The 20436-nt window shown below is 36.5% G+C and overlaps 1 protein-coding gene across 5 annotated transcripts in view; it reads right to left on the bottom strand.

Annotated features, from left to right (window-relative positions):
- The window catches only part of FUT8 (fucosyltransferase 8), a 277816-nt gene that overhangs the window by 49094 nt on the left and 208286 nt on the right, over positions 1-20436 (bottom strand). The gene's annotated exons all lie outside the window — the stretch shown is intronic.

Below are 20436 nucleotides of genomic sequence, written 5' to 3'. Positions count from 1 at the left end.
TTAATTCCATCTATCTCCTGAGTTCCAGATGTCACAAACAAAATGTACTTTTTCATTGTGGAAGTAAAGCCACTGAGTAAAAGGATATCTGAGTTCAACGATTACAAAATATCAGTCATGCGACTTCTTTTTTTACCCAATCTTGACGATAGCTACCAGTAATTTTCACAATAAAATGTAGAACATGCTCTATATTGGCTCTCTTGAGAATGTGTTATGTCAATTTTTAATCAAGAGATTCATTTTTCTATTTGTATACTTTGCTATAAGATGAATAGCAAATGGTTAAAACACTTAACATTATCTAACAGTGGGTGCAATGGGGTTAGCTAAAGTGAGAATTTTTTTTTTTCCATTCTAAAGTTTCAGCTGCACTGTAATTCATATGGGCTGTTGGTAAATATCCCTAAGCATCTTAGTTCTTCAAATAAAAATTTGTTTTGACAGGGACTCCTTAGCCTGAGAAGTTTTCCAAGCTGTTTTGTCTATAAGAGACAAGAAACGATGGGTCCTTTCAGGAACAGAATCTTTTCTCACACATAGCAAGAAGCCAGATAATCAGTTCTCAATTTATATAAGCGCCTTTAATAAAGTAGTTGCCAAACCACAAATCTACAGCTATTTTCTAGGGATATCATCTGTTCTGTCAAACAGAGCGCTAGAAACACAAGCTAGGATGGTGAGGCTATAAAATGATTCTGAAGGAAAAATGCAACATAGTTACTTTCAGAAAAGGTATCTTTCATATTCAAATACGCCACTGCAGGCTGGTTTTTTTGGATCAAAGCAGAACCTATACCATCAAGAGCCTTCTGAACAGTTGCAACTCTTATGAATCCGAGAGAGACTACATAAAATTCAGCAAGGTTTGGTCAATACTGTTTCCCCAGTCAAGGAGTAGAGTTGTTGATTCTTTTCACTTAGGACTTTGAACTCAAAGCAGACTCCTAAGGCAGTAAGCATTCCCACTTCAGTCGCTGGAACCACAAAAGATTTGAGAGGAACAGAGGGGTGTGATGTTATGCAGTATTGAGAGACCAGTATCATTCACTTTCTGTACAATGTTATACAAGGATCCTGGGAATAAATAACATTCTCAAAGTGATCCAAAGCTTTATTATTAACTCAATGGTTTGTCAAGAGAGCAAATAAAGAACACTGACATTTGTCAGATTTTTCATGATTTGTAAGAAACACAGCACTTAAATATCTCTAAAATTTATATGAACAAAAAAGAAAATGTCCTTCACATGTTTTCAATAAGCTTTTTTTTAGAACAGTTTTTAGATGTACAGATTTACTGCAAAGATAGGACAGAGATCCCATATAACTCACATCCAGTTTCCCCTATTATATCTTACATTAATCTTCATATTTTTTAAGAAAACAAGGAGTAAGGGAACGTAATAATTGAATTGTTTAGCTTTGAAACTACAGATTTTTTACTTAAAGGAAGACTCAACATCTGCATTTAAGAAAAGCAAATCTACTGTGCTTCTTAAGAGAAGAGTTTAATTAGAACCCAATGCTTTGAGCACAAGAACTGAGGCCTAATAAAAAGAAGAGGGCAATTTATGAAATGAAGCTTAATTCAAGAGTCTTAGTGTGCCTCAAATCAAGCCGAAGACAGAATATATTAAATATTTCTGATGTATCATAGGCAACACAGTGAAAGAGAAAAGAAAATCCATTCTGTTTGGCTCTGGAATGGGAAAGGTCTACATACACAAGGTAACCAATGGAAGATTCCAAGGCAGAGAGTTAGCAATAAGAGAAAGATGATGAATGACTGTTTGGAATGATAACAGTAAATAAAACACTGAACAAGCTTGGAGTCACATCTTAATTTTTTTACCAAAATAATATTTAAAAGTCTGGAAAATTCAAAGGATCTTGTTCATAAAAGATTCCCAAAAAGGCAGAGAGACAGTGAGAAACAGAAAAAGTTATGTGTGTTCCTCATACAAGATGAGGCTTAACAGAATAAATATTTAGAAAAAACAAGCAGATATTTATAAGATAAACAAAGCAACAAAACAATGCAACAACTCTGAGATGGACAGGAATTTATTTCTGATGGAATGGAACCTTATGGAAACTCCTTTCTAAGTCACTATTATCCATCACTGTTACAGAGTAGCAACAAATAAAAAGAGATTTATGGGATTCTATAAAAAGGAAACAGAGCCTTTATTATACATTGTTACATGTATATATGTAATCTTCAAATTTCTTCCCAAGAAGCCTTTGTCAATTACCACTGATCCTGGTTTTATGCTTTCCTGTTGATGTCTGCAAAAGGCTTGAAGGTATGTCCCATCCATAAGCAAGAATATACAGAAGGGCCTCATTACTAAAAGAAGCTTTACTTTAATCATGCCAATACTTTAACAGGGTAGCTATTTCTGATGATAAAATATTTTTCGATTGCTTCTACTGTGCCTAAAGCACTCTCTTCTATATTTCTCTATCAGTTATGCAAGAACGAAGATACACTGTTTCATTTTATATTGTGATTTCTTTCAACCATAACGCCCTCCCCTTTTATGACACTCCTTCCACTCATTACACACACACACACAGGCAATATGATACATTCCCAGCAGAGGAAGGCTCATTAGGAAGTACTTCTTATTTGGGAGTGGAAAATGGGGGAATACAGATTGAAAATGCGCCCCCATAAGTCTCCTGAGAGAGTCTCACTCACTTCTCCCTCCTTCTGCCTTGAGTGTCACTCACTGATCAAGTATAGGCGACCTTTTGCTCATTCAATAAATATTTATTAAGCGTTTAATATATACAAGGAAACTTGGGAGATGACAATCCAATAGAATAAGAAATCATATATATGCATAACTACAACTGTAGACAATTTAAACGTTCGAAGACTATGAGAAACAAAGAATTAAGGAATAGAAGAGGAAAAAAATAGCTTTCAGATGGACTGGAAAGCGTTATGAATAAAACTGCATTTAAGCTAAACCTTGAAGATAAAATTTAATCTATTTATGAAATGCTAAGAATATGTACTTGTTTCATTATTCAATGGGAGTCTATATGGTAAAGAATAATTGTGAAGAGTAAAGTAAAATGATAAATTCTATAAATTATATTTATAATGTGGGATTTTTATATATAGGGTCTTAAAGTCAGACTCATCAATAGGCACATACATTCTTGCAATGATGATGATTATTCAAGTTTTAGAAATAGGAGGTATATTCATCAAAATTACTTGAGACCACGTGCTCTATTCTAGTTTAAGAACTTTGCCAAGAGAGGTTTAAGATACAAGTATCTCTTAAACCTAAATGATTACTAATTTCCTAACAGCACCATCATAATGCTGAAATATTTTAATCTCTTTTACTTTGGTTAAAATATGAAAATAGTTACTGTTGGACATATTTCAAATTAGGAAGCCAGCTTAATTTCTACTTTGCTAAAAAAGAATAATTTTGAATCAACTAGTAAACCACAACCATTATTCTATTACTTAGGCAGTGCTAGGATTTAGAGGTTTCCACAGCCTTCACTTAGTAAATCAGCAGTAATTGTGACAATGATGTAATATTATAAAATAGTACTGACTGAGTGGCTTTTAAGCTAAATCACAGATAAAGCCTTTTGCCATGACAATTTAGATTTTCCATACACACAAACAAAAGCCTCTTCAGAGAAAAATCTTCCAGCCACAATGTAATTTCCCTTACTTACCTACCCAGAGTTACTACAGACCAAAACACTGTAGAAAAAGGCTAAATCAACGACAAACAAAAACATTTAGTCAATATAAACCGGACATAATGTCTCGAGGCATCTCTTACAAAGAGTAAACAGTTCAACTGAATGGCATGTGATATCAAGTGCACAGTCACAAAAATAAATAAACTGGTGGCAAACCAGAATTTAGAATTCAGGTCTCTCAATCCATTGTCCAGAGCTCTTATCCATCCCTCCATGATGTACCCAAAACAAGATCCAGCAAGAAGCACAGGCTCACAGCACTTCTCTGGTCATTTTTCCCACTAGCTTTATAGACATATATCTGAGAAATAAAAATTGTATATATTTAAGGTGTACAACATGATGTTTTTATAGATGTATACACTGTGAAATGATTACCACAATCAAGCTAATTAACATATCCAATACCACACACAGTTACAATTTATTTTTTGGTGGGGAGAACACTTAAGATCAACTCTCTTAGCAAATTTCAAGTATACATTACAGTATTATTAGCTATAGCCACCATGCTGTACATTAGACCTCCAGAACTTATTCATTCCACATAACTGAACCTTTGTATCCTTTGATCAACATCTCCCCATTTCCCTCACCTGCCTGCCCCGGCAACAGCTGCTCTATTCTCTGCCTTTAAGAATTTGACTTTTTTAGATTGCATATATAAGTGAGATCATGCAGTATTTACCTTTCTGTCTCATATCACTTAGCATAATGTCCTCCTGGTTCATCCATATTGTCACAAAAGCAGGATTTTTCTCTTTTTTATGGCTGAATAACATTCCAGTGTATATTTTTATATGTACACACACCAAATTTTCTTTATCCATTTATCCTTTGACGGACACATAAGTTGTTTCCATATCTCAGCTGTTGTCACTAATGCTTCAGTGAACATGGGAGTGCACATACCTCTTCAAGATACTGATTTCATTTCCTTCAGATATGTACCCAGAAGAGGGATTGGTGGATCATAGGGTAGTTCTCTTTTTAATTTTTTGAGGAACCTCTAAACTGTTTTCCAAAATGGCTTTCCAATTTACATTCCCACCAGCAGTATACAGGGTTCCCTTTTCTCCACCTCAACAAAACTTATCTTTTGTCTTTTTGATAACAGTCATCCAAACAAGTGTGAAGTGATAACTCATTAGGAAATGTCAACTCAGGTCCTTAGTCTGTACTTTAATCAGGTGTTTTTTTTTTTCTTTTTCTTTTTTTGCTATTGAGTTGAGTTTCTTATATATTTTGGATGTTAACTCCTTTCAGATATGTGATTTGCAAATATTTTCTCCCATTCCATAGATTGCCTTTTCATTTTGCTGATCGTGTTGTTTGCTGTGTAGAAGCTTTCTAGTTTAATGTAGTCCCACTTGTTGATTTTTGCTCTCGTTGCCTGTGCTTTTGGTGTCATATCCAAAAAATCATTGCCAAGACCAATGTCAAGGAGCTTTCTCCCTATGTTTTTCTAGTAGTTTTATGGTTTCTGGTCTTATATTTAAGGATTAAGGACCAGAACCCTGGGGATCCTTCCAGCTCCTCTCTAACAACATTCCTTTATAGGGAGGAGTTAAGCAATAGATAGCTCCTATTTCCAATGAAGAGAGGTCAGTAAAAATTAAAGGAATGAGCCAGGTAAGTTAAATTTTATTGTCCTCTTTGCTCTAGTCACAAGACTAAACACTTTTTAATTTGTTTGTTTAAAAAGATTTGCAACATCTAGCCTTGTGCTGGTGATGAAAAAAGATTCATTAATAGTGTGGTTGAAAGCATTTCATTGTATTGGAAAAAATCGGATTTTATTTCTCTAAAATTATTTTCAAAACCAAAGCAGAAATGGTAATGAAGCCAGTAACAGAAGTGACGACGTACCGCATAGTGGTAAGTAAAATGAAGACTCTGGGCATAGTTAATAGCCATTAAAGAGAAAGTTAAAAAGCGTTCTCATTTTTAAAAGCCAAGACCAGAAATTACTGTCTCTTAACAGATTACACAAGAATATTTTCATAGCAAAGCTAAGATCGTATTGAGGTGTCCTTTCCACCCCTCTAGCAAAAAACAATCTCTTGCAAGTAGTCATAACACAATAGCTAAGGCACAAGTAGGCTACCAAGTGCTTCAGGAAGTCAATTTTCCTGTGGGTATTTTATAAAATTTTAAGTGTGGAAACTAAATGGAGAAAAGAAATCAAGATAAAATGTTTACAGACTGTTATCCTGACAGACTGAAGCAAAGGCAGATAGTTACTATACAGTTAGACAAGAAGAAAGCTTATTTTGGAAAGTAGAGCAACAATTGGCTTACTTTAAATGCATTTTTAAAACTTTGCTCTTTGCCTAGAAGCCTTATTGAATGTTTTAAAACCCTTTTTTAAAAAATGGAAATTCTACCAATAAAGCAATAAACAAATGTGGGACATTTCTTCTACTGAAGGTCTCTGAGACAGTATTCTGTCATCTCTGGATATTCCAGGTGGTCTCTAAAAGACCTCTACCTCAGGCTCAAGAAACATGTACACCAGAGCAACCTTGGTAATATTTTCTGCCACCAGTAGGGCCTCAAAGGAAAGGCAGAGAAAGAATGAGATACATCCAAGTCTAATTCTCTCACTCAAGAATCTAATGTAAACAAAACTCCCTTCAAGGCTAAAGAAGAAAAGTTAAGTCACCTGAGGAGCCAGATTCTGCCAATCCTACATAAATGCACAGAAAAGGTATCGCCTCAAGGACCTTCAATTTTTCTCCATAAGTTTATAACATGATTCCCAGATCTCAGAACCAGCTCAACTGGTCAGGTTAGAAACAGCATGCTTACGAAATTAAGATTGAACTTCAGAAAGGGCCTCCATCATCATTTTACTTAACGGGACTCATTAGGCTCACTCTCTTTCCTCAAAACCAAAATACTGATATGGCAAGCATTCCTAACAAAAGAAAAAGGAGGGAGAAGGGAAAAGGGGAGGAGGAAGTAGTAAGTAGTTTGCAAAAAGGGAGAGGAGGGAAGGAGAGTAAGGGAAAGAGAAGGGAGGGAAAGAGGAAGAAAGAGGAATGAAAGGGGAAAGAAAGAAGAGGAGGAGAGAGAAGAGACAGGGAAACAGGAGGAGACAGGGAGGAGAAAAGAAAAGTCAGCCCCTGAATGGTTAAGCCCTGTCTTATATAGGATCAAAAGATGAAGTAAACAGCAGACACCAAGAGAGAAACACTGACTGAAACTGTTCTCGTGCGAAGGCTCCTGCAGATCTGTGTTCTTTTAAACAGAGGTCAGAGTAACTTAACTGTTGCCAGCTCTTCCATTCTGCAAAGCGCCATTTTTCTGGGTAGTACTGATACTTACAGCGCTTGTCTACTCACTGGCCTTAACATCAAACCATCAACAATAATTAAACCAGATGTCAAATCTTGCAACCTCTTCTCCTAGATAAGAGGCTTCATTCCATTTCTCCAAGCCACTAGCCATGCACTGAGAATCCACTGTTAGTTGAGCATAAATTTATTTGGAATCCTCAATTATTATTATTATTTTTTTAATTAAAAAAATTCTCAAGACCACTTTTCTCACTGTCTCAGTTTAACAGTGCTCTAATTCATGTTATTTTCTTTACTTTTCAAAATCTTTAACAATGTATTTTTTTTTGCTATATATCTTTAAATAGTTTAAGACATACAATAAACTGCAAAAACAGTACAGAGAGTTACTGTGTACCTTCCACACAGCTTTCCCCAATGAAAACATCTTAACCACAGAACATTATCAACATCAGGAAACTGACACTACACAGTATTATTAACTAAAATATAGACCTTATTTGGATTTCACCAGTTTTTACATGCACTCTATTTTTTTTGGTATAGTGCTATCAAATTGTATTACATGTAAAGGCTCAAGTAATCACCACCACAATCAGGATACTAATTGCATCAAAACAAAGAAATTCTCTTACTCTACACCCTTTAGAGTCACACCCTTCCCCAAACCTTAATTCCTGGCGACTCTGATCTGTTCTCCATGACAATAATTCAGTCATTTTGAGAATGTAATAAATGGAATCTGACAGTAGTTAGCCTTTTGAGATTGGCTTTTTTATCACTTAGCATAACGGTCTTGAGATCCATACAAGTTATTGTGTGTATCAATAGTTCATTCCTTTTCATTACTTAGTATTCTTTTATGTGGACCATACCACAGTTTACTCACCCACTGAAGGACATTTGGGTAGTTTTCAGGTTTCGGTTAATAAAAATTAAGTTGCTATGCAGATTTTCTGTGTGGATATTAGTTTTCATTTCTCTAGAATAAATATATAGGAATATAACGGCTGAATCATATGGTAAGGGTATGTTTAACTTTATAGCAAACTACCAAACTGTTTCCCAGAATGGCTGTACCATTTTACATTTCCATAAGGAATGTATGAGAGAGCTGGTTGCTCCACATTCTTGGTATTTTTTATTTTAGCCATTCTGATAGGTGTGTAGTGTGGTATCTTATCATGTCTCTAAGTTGCATTTCCCTAACAGTTAATGATTTTGAACATATTTTCATGTGCTTCTTTGTCATCCACGTATCCTCTTTGGTGAACCTGTCTGTTCAAAACTTCTGCTCATTTTCTAATTGGCTTGTTTCTTACTGTTGAGATTAGAGAGTTCTTAATGCATTCTAAACACAAGAGCTTTCTTGGATAAGTGATTTGCAAAGATTTTTTTCCCTTTCTATGGCTTCTCTTTTCATCCTCTTTAACAGATCACAGTCACAGATCAAAAGTTTTTAATTTTGATAAAGTTCAATTTACTGATTTCTTCTCTTTTATGAACCATCTTTTTGGTGTCATGTTTAAGAACTTTTAGCCTAAGTCACAAAGATTTATTTCAACATTTTCCTCTAAAAGCTTTATAGTTTGAGATGTCATATTTATTTTATCTGTCAGATTTACTCTCCATTTTGAGTCAATTTTATGTAAAGCATGAGGTTTAGGTCATAGTTCATTTTTTGCCTATGAGATGTTCAATTATTCCAATGCCATTTATTGAAAAAATTATGCTTCCTCCATTCAACTGCTTTTGTACCTTTCTCAAAAACCAATTGCTCACTCATAGGTATATACTCAAAAGAACTGAAAACTGATACTCAAACAAACACATGCAGAGGCATGTCCACAGCAATGCTATTCTCAGACAGCAAAAGGCGGAGGCAACCCAAACATCCATCTATGAATGAAGGGATGAACAAAGTTTGGGATATACATACAATGGATTATTATTCAGCTATAAAAAGGAATGAAGTATTAATACATGTTACAACATAGATGAAACTTGAAAACTTTACGCTAAGTGAAAGAAGTCAGAAAAGGTCACATATTGTGTGATTCCATTTAATATGAAATATTCAGAAAGAATAAACTGATAGAAAATGCAGATTGGTGGTTTCCAGGAGCTGGGGGAAAGGGGACCGAGGGACTGGAGAGCACTGTTTAATGGGTATGGGGTTTTCTTTTGAGCTAAGGGAAAGTTTTGGAACTAGACACAGGTGGTGGTTGTACAACTTTGTGAATGCACTAAATACCACACTGAATTGTTCACTTTAAGATGGTTAATTTTATGTTATATAATGTTCACCTCAATGGGGGGTTGGGGGAGGGAGCAAGTTAGCATACCTATGTGGATCTATTTTGGACTCTATTCTGTTTCATTGACCTATATGCCTATCTCCCCTTCAGTACCATACACTATCTTGATCTCTGTAGCAATAATTCTAAGTCTTAAAACCAGAAAGTGTGATTCCTCCAACTTTTCCCTTTTCAAAATTGCTCTAGCTATTTTAGTTCCTTTGCCTTTCTCTATGAATTTTGGAATCAATTTATCTATATACACAAAAAGAAAAAAAGACTTGCTGAGATTGTGATAGGAATTGTGCTAAGGCTTTGGATCAATCTGGGAAGAATCGGTATTTTTTCTAAGCTGAGTCATCCAGCCCACAAACACAGTGTCCGTTCATTCATTTAAGTCTTCTTTGCTTGCTTTCATTAGCAGTTTATAAGTATTTTTACCTAAGTACTGCATTTTCATTTTTTGGAGCAATTTTAAACAGCATTATGTCTTAAAATTCTGGTTTCCAATTGTTTCTTGCTAGGATAGAAATATGATTAATTTTTGTGTGCTGATCACATATCCCGCAACTTTTCACTTATTTGTTCTTGGAGTTTTATTGTTGTGTGATTGTTGTTTGGTAGATTACTTGGGATTTTTCTATGTAGACAACCAGGTCACCTGCTAATAGGGACAATCTTCTTTCTTTCTAGTGTGTATGCCATTTATTTTTTTGTCTTGCCTTATTGCACTGCATAGAACTTTCATTGCTATGTTGAATAGGAGCGGTGAGAGCAGATGATACATATATCATGTATATCATGACCAAGTGGACTTTACTCCAGGAATGCAAAGCTGGTTAAGTATTCAAAATTCATTGAATGTAATCTACCATATTAACAGTTTAAAAAAGAGAAGATACAGGGCCAGCCTGGTGGCACAGCAGTTAAGTGCGCACATTCCGCTTCAGCAGCCCGGTGTTTGCTGGTTCGGATCCTGGGTGCAGACATGGCACCGCTCGGCAAGCCATGCTGTGGTAGACATCCCACATATAAAGCAGAGGAAGATGGGCACAGATCTTAGCTCAGGGCCAGTCTTCCTTAGCAAAAAGAGGAGGACTGGCAGCAGATATTAGCTCAGGGCTAATCTTCCTCAAAAAAAAAAAAAAGAGAGAAGACACGTGATTGTATCAATTAATAAAGAAAAAGCATTTGACAAAATCCAACACCCACTCCTGCTTTCCTGTGCATAATTTGAACTTCTTTTAGACTCAATTTTCATTCATCTACATCTCTTCAGAGTATTTTTAATGGTTGCTCTAAGGATTATAATATATACACACGTTATTACAGTCCACTCATATCAACATTTTACTATTTCAAGTGGAATGTAGAAACCTTACTAACTTTTAGATCCCTTTATTCTCTCCCATTTTATAATACAGTTCTCTTAAAAATTACCTTTATGTACATGGAAAACTGTATCAGATAATGTTATAAATTTTGCTTTCCACTGTCAAACATTTTAAAAACTTAAGAGGAGAAGACTAGTCAATTACCCGGTATCTACTCTTTCATTTGCAATTTCTTCATTCCTGACATTCCAAGTTTCCTTCTGCCATCATTTTCTTTTTGTCTGAAGAATTTCCTTTTTCAGAGCAAGCCTGCTGGCAATGAATTCTTTTAGTTTCCCTTCATCTGAAAATGTCTATTTCACCTCAGCATATTTTCACTGGATGAAGAATTCTGAGTTGACAGTTCTTTCCTTTTAGCACTTTAAAAATATCTTACTACTTCTTCCTGGCCTCCATGCTTTCTGAAGACAAATCCACTGTCATTCCGGTTGTTCCTCTATAGGTAATGCATTGCTTCTCTCTAGCTGCTTTAAAGAATTTTTTCTGTCTTTCGTTTTCAACAAACTACTTAGAAAGTGTCTGGGAAAGGATTACTTTGAGTTTTTCCTGTTAGGAGTTCGCTTAATACGGTGGTGGGCCAAATTTAGGAAGTTTTCAGTCATTTCTTCAGTCTCTCACTCCTACTGCTCTCCTTCTGGGATTCCAAAGACACAAACATAAAAACTTTTTTGTTATTGCCCCACAGGTCCCGGAGGCTCTGTTTAGTTATTTTTCCATCTATATTCTCTTTGTTCTCAGATTGGATAACAAGTACACTGATTCTTTCCTCTGTTACAGCTATTCTACTAAGAGCCTGTTTTTACTTAGGTTATTGTATTTTTCAATTCTAAAATTTCCATTTGGTTTTTCCTTATATCATCTATTTCTTTGCAAAGACTTTCTATTTTTTCATTTGTTTCAAGTCTGTAATTGCTTATTGGAAGATTTTTATTATTATAGCTTCTTTAAAATCCTTGTCAGGTACTTCCAACATCTGTGTCATCTCAGTGTGGTGTCTGCTGATTATCTTTTATCATTTGAATTAAGATTTCACTGGTTCTTGGTATGAGTATTATGTTATGAGACTCTGCTTTCTATTTAAATTATCTATTTTAGTAGGCAAACTGTTTACCTTTCCAGCTCACTTTTATGGGCTGTGGCTCAAATGTCAATTTAATTGTTAAAGCCTTTTCACAGTGCCATTTTGTTCTGCCCCACTTGTGGGCTATCCAGAGGCCAGTCTGAAGCCTGGGTGGTATGTAATACCAGAATTCAGTTTTCAAACCTTTTTCTGTATTGATTCTTATCAGTTTCATGCATGGGATGTTCAGAGGTCTGCCCAGGATTTCAAACAAGATTTAAAAAATCCCTTTCTCTAACTCCCTTTTCTTCATCACCCTCCCTCCACTCCAGTTGGGACAGGAATGGGAACTCCCTCACTCTTGCAGTGTGGCGATGGGGGACCGGGCTTTGCCCAAAGTCTCTGCAGTTGTAACACCAGTTGGAGAGGGAGGGGCCTCTTATTGTTATTGCAGGGCAGGGATGTGGACTTGGCTATGTGCTCCCTCTCCACAGCTGTGGCACCCAGGATGTAAGGGTAGATATAATCAAAATAGGGCTTTTCTCGGCTCCATCCACTGGGATTTCTGGGTTGGAGGATTCTCCAGCACCTCCAACTGGGATACAAAGGAAGCAAAACAAACACGCAAACAAACAAAACACGGGAGATTCACTGTGTACAGGATTTTCTGTTATTGTAATTAGCAGGAAGAATAGGGTATAATATGTTTACTATATCTTATCCAGAAAGAGAAGCCTGTATTTTAAGCCCAACATATTATCAAACATTTAATGCACGTTTAACTCACATCTGTAATGCTACTTATTTATTGGCAAACTAATGATTTTAGGTTTCCAGGGGCATTTACTCATATGAGTTCCCTTTAAAAATGGTAAAGCAACTCTTTTTCAACAACTTTAATCTTGAGAACAATATGGTACTATATCCTCTTATGTGAAAGGAAAACATAACATTTGTTTGAAGAAAAAAACTCTAGGTGTAATGAACACCTCCTCTATGGGATGTAGGTTTTGAACACAGGAAGGACTGCTTATATTTAAAGCTTTCTCTTAGGGTTCCACTTTATTGTCTTTTTCATCCATTATATAAATACAAAGGGCAGGGCACTAGGTCCTTTGGTTACAAAGCCAAACGTAGTATCTATCCTGCCCCTAACCCTTTAAACATAATCAACCTTCTCATATGGCGTACTGCAACAACCTCTCTCTTTATTTCTGATGATACTTGCAGCTTTGAGACATGGTCTCCTCTATCACTCCTGACACTGCCAAACCTGCTAAGTCCAGCACTCTAATCACTCAAAGGAAAGAGCATTCAGACTAAAATCCAAAATAAAACAAATAAACAGACCAAAAATACCCCACCAATCACAGGTAGATCTGAGTAAGAGAAATGTCCAAAACCACAGGGCTATTCTATTGGCAGAATGCTAAATCTAGAATTCTTCCAACAATCCTAGATAGACTGATATGCTTCAACTTGATAGAAAAAACGATGGTGTGTGTGCATATAAAAGTCAGATTTTTATAGGTGATATATTTTGTTTAACAATGAACAATGGTTATGCCAATGAAAAAAGAAAAGAATAAAAGGTGCAATAGTTATGGGAAAGACATGAAATAGTTGAGAAAACAGTAACAAGCAAGGGTAAAAATAATGACCTGTCTCAATCCATTCAGACACAGCCGGTGGCTCCGTATTTCTCCATACTGAAATCTCTACATGCTTCTTTTTCTATCTGCATCTTAATCTTTCTGGCTATTAGAGCCTCTTGTGATTGCATGACAACAACAGCCCAAATATACCAGCAGAACTTTACTACAGAGTAAAATAGAAGAAAATTATGAACTAAAAGCAAATTGTTACTAACCCTCATTCCCTCCCTGCCTCCAAAATGCAAGAAATCAAAGATAAAGTGAAATGAAAACTGATTTCATCAGCATAGATGCTTCAAACCCCCTCTTGTAGACCTGATACTATTCAGAATAAATCAAGATCAGGTCCCAATATTTAAGCAGGCATTACCGTGTATCTGAAATCTTCACCATCATTAACATTATTCCTTACTATATCTCAAGGAGACTACTGTGCTCTTAATAATGATCCAAAGTGAACAAATAGTGGCCAAACGCTGTGACAGAGCAGAGAGTATATTCCTGAGTCCTTACATACACTTCATCCCATGATCTAACCTGTAAAAATTCTTCACCTTGTAAGTAATACAGAAAAAATAACTCATTGTTTGGGGTGCGAACTTCAGCAGGGGGCAGACAAAGGAATATGCCCAGAGAGCTGACATCTGAAATACAGACAAGAGCTCATATATAGCTGAAGGAACGGGAGGAGGAAGCAAAGGAAAATAGAAGGCAAAAATATTTAAGAATTATTTCCATCACTGGCCAGGCTGGGGTTGGCAAACTTTTCTTGTACAGGACCAAACAGTAAATATATTTGGCTTTGCAGGCCGGATATTCTATGTTGCAATTATTTAACTTTGCCATTGTAGCCTGAAAGCAGTCACAGACAATATATAAACAAATGTGCATGGCTATGTTCCAATAAAGCTTTATTTACAAAAACAGATGGGCTGGATTTGGCCTGAGGGCGGTAGTTTGCTGACCTCTGGTCTAAGTCAATAAAACCTGTAAAAACAGGGTGGCAAAAGGAAAAGCAACATCAGACAAGAGGAGCAGGAATACATGCTTCCTAAGGATATAGGGATCTACGTTTTGTTTTGTTTTGTATTCTGCTTTGATAAAACTTCTGAGACCTTTTACCATTTGTGAACCACAGAGATTTAGCTCCTCAGGAAACCTAAGGAGACTCTCCAATGCCCACATTATTTTCTACTTACACTACTAGCATGATTTTCCTAATGTGTGAGCTACTAAAATCTTGACTTATCTTTCTGACAACATTTAGCTTGTCTATAAATATACTTGGAATCTTGAAGGATACCTCCACTACGTATAGAACAAAATTGAAAACTGATACTCATTTCTTACTAGCTGGAAAGAAAGATGTACGACAGATATGATTGGCAGGTCCAGACGTGTTTCACATTTCTTGGGTGAAAAATCAGGCTTTCTCTACTCACACTTCGATCTGAGTTTCAATTTACGTACATAGTTCTACATTCTACCACCATTAAGTTAAACTTTTTACAATCCAAAGAAAATCACCTCTCATGACTACCGTTATGATTAAAGACAAAGGTAACTTTTCGAACGCAACTTTCCATTGGATTTACATATTACCAATTTTGTTTTTCTCCTGATTTGTTCTTTCATGAAAAAACACAGTTTACATTCTCTACTGACTTGCAAATTTCTGTTTTCACAATTGATAATTTCTCACAGTGATGATAAAGAAATCATCTTCAGAGGTAGAAACCATATATACAGGTAGAATCTACTTCTAGAAACTTTACTTTTTATGGTTCTACTTATTTAGCTATTTAAAAGTTATACTTTCCTCTATTAACTAGGTATATAAGAAACATAACCGTTTAAGGTTTTCGTAGCAAGGTCCCATGTTGCTACTGATGGGCAGATGCAAAAGAGGATGTGATTTCGCCAGCCAATATTAAAAGTAGTCCTGGGGCTGGGCCCATGGCCGAGTGGTTAAGTTCATGCGCTCCACTTCGGTGGCCCAGGGTTTTGCCGGTTCAATTCCTGGGCGCAGACATGGCACTGCTCATCAGGCCATGCTGGGGCGGCATCCCACATGCCACAACTAGAAGGACCCACAGCTAAAAATACACAACTATGTACCAGGGGGCTTTGGGAGAAAAAAGAAAAATAAAATCTTAAAAAAAGAAAAAAGTAGCCCTGAAGCTTATATAGAGTCAGTCACCTTCAACAAAGCACCAGGAAAAAAACAAAACAAAACACAAACAAAGAAAAAAACCCACTAGCCCCTCAAGCTACTTATTAATAGTGAATACAAAGGCTTGCAGTTAAAACTCTTCCTCTTCCCTCTGCCATTTACTAGGCAAGTTATACAAACCTCTCTAAGACTCAATTTATCCTCCTGCATATTGAATATAACAACACCTGCCTCATAGGAGTTACTTCGCATAATGCTCAGCAATATAGAAAAGTACTTAGAAATGGCAGCCTACAAACATTCTTCATCCTTACCACTTCCTTTAATGTACCTGAAGAACAAGAAAAAATAGCTGCCCCCTTTCACCTTTCCGACTAAAGGAATTTAATGAGACCTTGAGATACTTGGAGTTTTATCATCTATTTTCAAAATGATTGACCCAAACCTTGAAGCCTTACAACATTAACGTAATGACTTGAATGCCTCAATTTTCCATAGAGCAAGAACAATCAGTACAAACCTTTTTCAGAGGGTTTTTGAAGTGTATGCAAGTTACATACACCATACCCTGGTAATATTTATCACAACTTGCATTTTTGGTTTAGATAAGTCAAATTTATGACGGCATTCCACATAAAACATCCAAGCCCTCAAACATCCAAGCACTTTTTAGAAAGGCTCCTACAGTACTATAATCAATGTCTGAGAACTACCATCCCATTTTCCAGGGTCAGAGTATATCTATATAGATTTTTTAATTGATTGCACGGACATGTAGTTGTATGCTTTTATGACTTATCACTGAGCCATACCTATGACTTATTTGATCTTAGATTCTTAATCAATACTCTGTCCTGGTAGGGTAGTGAGACTAACTGAACAGACACACAGAAGTCACTGGGAAGGCCTCAGCTATCGTGAACAGTAACCAGGACTCACACTTAGAACATGGCTGTCTTACAAAAAGGTTGTGGACAGTCATTGAACAGCACCTGATAATCAGTTGTAGTCTGGTCAATTTGAGGAAGTGCTGAATACTCTAGGGAGTGATGGAGAGTGAAAGTACTAGGCAGAGGTTAGCACTCTTTAATAGAATGCTACTGCTCTCATATCAAATTAAAGCAAAATTTTAACTGGAGGCAACCTGTCTTTGTTATATCCATGTACTTGAGACAGAACCCACTTAATCTTACACAGTCAACATCTATTACTTTTCATGTAATTTTGCAATATGTCTTTATTTCAGGCTTCTTACTCTTACTGCTCTTAGGTAATCTCATATCTTTGGAGCAGGACTGAGAAACCCCCTAAGGGACTTCAGGTTCCCTCCACGTTCAATGATAAGGGCTTCCTTAGGGACAGAGAGGATTTACTGAAACGTAAGCTTCAGGGACCGTATTTGCATAGGTCCCTTCAAAGGCCTTGGGAGGAGGGGAGTTTGTGTAATGTATTCTTCTGGTCATACGTTTTCGCAAAATTTGACCACAAGGAGTTAAGATAGCTATCTTTTGCCACTAGGAGGCCCCTCCCATCTCACTTCCGTGGTGTCAGTGTCAGTATTAGGTGGCAATGAAGTGGCCTTCAGCATTTCTGATATCCTGTTATGGGAAAATTAAGCTGGGCATTCATTTAGTTTAGATTTAGAGGTATATATTTATGTGTTTCATGGTTGCTTTTATGCAGTTATTTCTGTAACATAAATAGGTAAAGTGCAAGAGGGTGCACTGTGATGTGTATGTGTCCCATGGCACCCAGCATGGGAAGCATCAGGTAATAAGAGAAGTGGAGTCAGCTTTCAATAATGCCTAATCAACACAGAAGTTCTGTTCTGTCATTAATATCCTCAAAAATGTAGTGTATACAATTAAAAATGTAACATAAACAGAGGCCAGCCTGGTGGCGTAGTGGTTAAAGTTTGCAAGCTCCACTCTGGCGGCCCGGGGTTTGAGGGTTCAGGTCCCAGATGCAGACCTACGTACTGCTTATCAAGCCATGCTGTGGCAGGTGTCTCACATACAAAATAGAAGAAGGTGGCACAGACGTTAGCTCAGGCCTAATTGTTCTCAAAAAAAAGGTAACGTAAACAATTATATGTAACATTCTTTACTCCCTTTTTGATGAGAATCACATGAAATAAAATTTGTATGAATTCCTATGTCTGTAGGGCACAAGCTTATAGCAGTACTACAAACATGAGATATATCTGTATGTGAAGCTGCAAATTTTATGCATCACAAATATCAACAATTTAAAAAAAACTTTTTTGACAAACCATGCTACAGAAAAATCTAATGCAATCTTTCCATTCTCTTTATAGAAAATATCACAAATTATAATCAAAGAGTAGCAGCCAAGAAATGTGAGGGAAACAATACTACAAAGAGTGTCAGGATGTTAATAAAAATTTTCATTTTTCTGGAGTTTTGTGTTTGTGGTATTTGTCAACTTCATAAAATGTATAATTTGTTGGGATTTCCTTTTTTATTATAAATAGTTGATCTTCATTATTTGCAGACTCCATATTTGCAAATTTGCCTATTAGCTAAAATTTATTTGTAACCTCAAAATCAATACTTGGGGTGCTTTCAGGGTCACTTGTGGACATGCGCAGTTCAGGGAAAAATGCAAATTGCCTGAGGCACACAGCTCCCAGCTGAGGTCAAACAACATGGCACCTTCCTTTCCTTCTTGTTTCAGCTCTCATGCTGTGAAAAAGTGTCTTCTTTGTGGTCTACTTAGTGCCACTTTTTTCCACATTTTTGTGCTTTTTGTCAGCAATTTCACTGTTTAAAATTGTCCCTACACACAGTGCTGAAGTGCTGTCTAGTGTTCCGAAGCTTCATTCAAGTGTGAGTTAGTGTTGTAAGCTACGAGTTCAATGTTAGTGAATCAATGGTATATATGATATGAGGTGCTTTTAAAAAGAAACACATAAAACAAGGTTCTGTATTGATTGATTGATGACAATGTGTGACCAGAGACTCACAGGAAACTGGGAGCAAAGGTTCGGTATTCACTAACTCCATGTTTGTGGTGACTTTACAGAATCTAACTGATGCAAATAATGAGGAACTGACTGTAAATATTTACTTTAATAGTTAATTTTGTATTCTTTTTCATAAAAGAGAGCGCCAAAAACTGTGGAAGCTTCAGGTCTATCCCCCAAATCTGAATCCGCCTCTGGTCAGGAGCCTCCATTTTCCCATCATGGGAGGCTTGCTCTTCCCCAATTCTTGCCTCCCTGGAACTGAGACCAGGATCCTGGAAGATGAGGCTCCAGCCTGGGACTTGGTAGTCAACGCCAAAATCCCCAATTGTGACGCCATTCCTATGTGGAAACCAGACCTGCTTTAAGATTAGGAAAATAATTTCTATAACTATATTAGGACCTAGGTACAGTCAAACTATAGTGAAATTTGCCATTTCTTAGGAAAAAAGAGGCCTATTTCTAGAAACAGAAAACTACTGAAGAAATGGAATGACTTTCAAAACACGCAGTTGCTGGGCTGATACACCTAAATTAAATAGAGTCAAATTTAAGTTCAACTTATATTCAAGAAAATAAAAAGCATAAAAATCTTTATCAGGTGCTGCTACTCTCAAAGATAAAATGGTTTTGGGGAGTAGCATCTATAGTCAGTTGCTCATTTCATTTCTAGGTAATAGATATAAAGAACCTTACATGCATTCTCTTATATATCTTTAACAAGGAATGATATTTTAAAAGGCTTTATTACTGTAAACTAGGAGGATATGAATATGTAAGAAATACACAATCTTAAAAACAACAAAATGCTGACAGAGTTGTGGTGAGTACACTGCTAGGAATTTCAAAATTTACCCGACATCATTAGGCATCTTAAAATGTTTTTAAACTCTTGCCTAGAAAACCTAAAATCTCAAATCTGACTTTGGCAAGGACTGTAAAAGAACAAACTAAATTTTTGGTTTACTGTACAATATGCTAATAGTAAATTACACTATTTAATTAAAATTGAATGAGTATTAAGAGTACTACAAAATGGTATCCAGATTGAAAATGAAGAAGTGTTTATTTGCCTATGACATGATAATATATGTAGAAAATCTGATGGAATCTACAAAAAAGCTACTCGTACTAATATGTGAGTTTAGCAAAATTGCAGGGTACAAGATCAATATACAAAAATCAAGCTTTTATTATGTTGAAGTAGTTTCCTTCTATTCCTATTTTGTTGATATCATGAAAGGGTATTGAATTTTGTCAAATGCTTTTTCTGCATCAATTGAGATGATCATACAGTTTTTTCCTTTACTTTGTTGATGTGGCATATTACACTGATCAATTTTTGTATGTTGAATCACTCTTGCATTCCAGGAACCTGAGCACAGCTGCCTGCCATAGGCTGGGCATGTGGAATGGGTGACTACTACTGTGCTAAGAGCTGAAATTGACCAAAATTAACTGCAATTTACCATCCAGGCTTTCCCCAGGAAGCTGCAAGCCTTCAACAGACTCCAGAGTTCCAAAATAGTTATACCAGACAGATTCTGCCAGTTCAGTTGTTGTCTAGGAGGGGAGTCAGATTCCTGGTGCTCCCTACTCCACCATCTTAGGGAATCCCTCCCCAGATAATCAGTTTTAAATAGCACATTAGGGGCCGGCCCCTTGGTTGAGCAGTTAAATCTATGCGCTATGCTGCAGCTGCCCAGGGTTTCACAGGTTCGGATCCTGGGTGTGGACATGGCACTGCTCGTCAGGCCACGTTGAGGCGGCGTCCCACATGACACAACTAGAAGAACGTGCAACTAAGATATACGACTATGTA

This window comes from Equus asinus, chromosome 7, assembly GCF_041296235.1.
Source record: "Equus asinus isolate D_3611 breed Donkey chromosome 7, EquAss-T2T_v2, whole genome shotgun sequence".
NCBI classification, from domain to species: Eukaryota; Metazoa; Chordata; class Mammalia; order Perissodactyla; family Equidae; genus Equus; species Equus asinus.
This window is presented reverse-complemented; position numbering and strand designations above follow the sequence as displayed.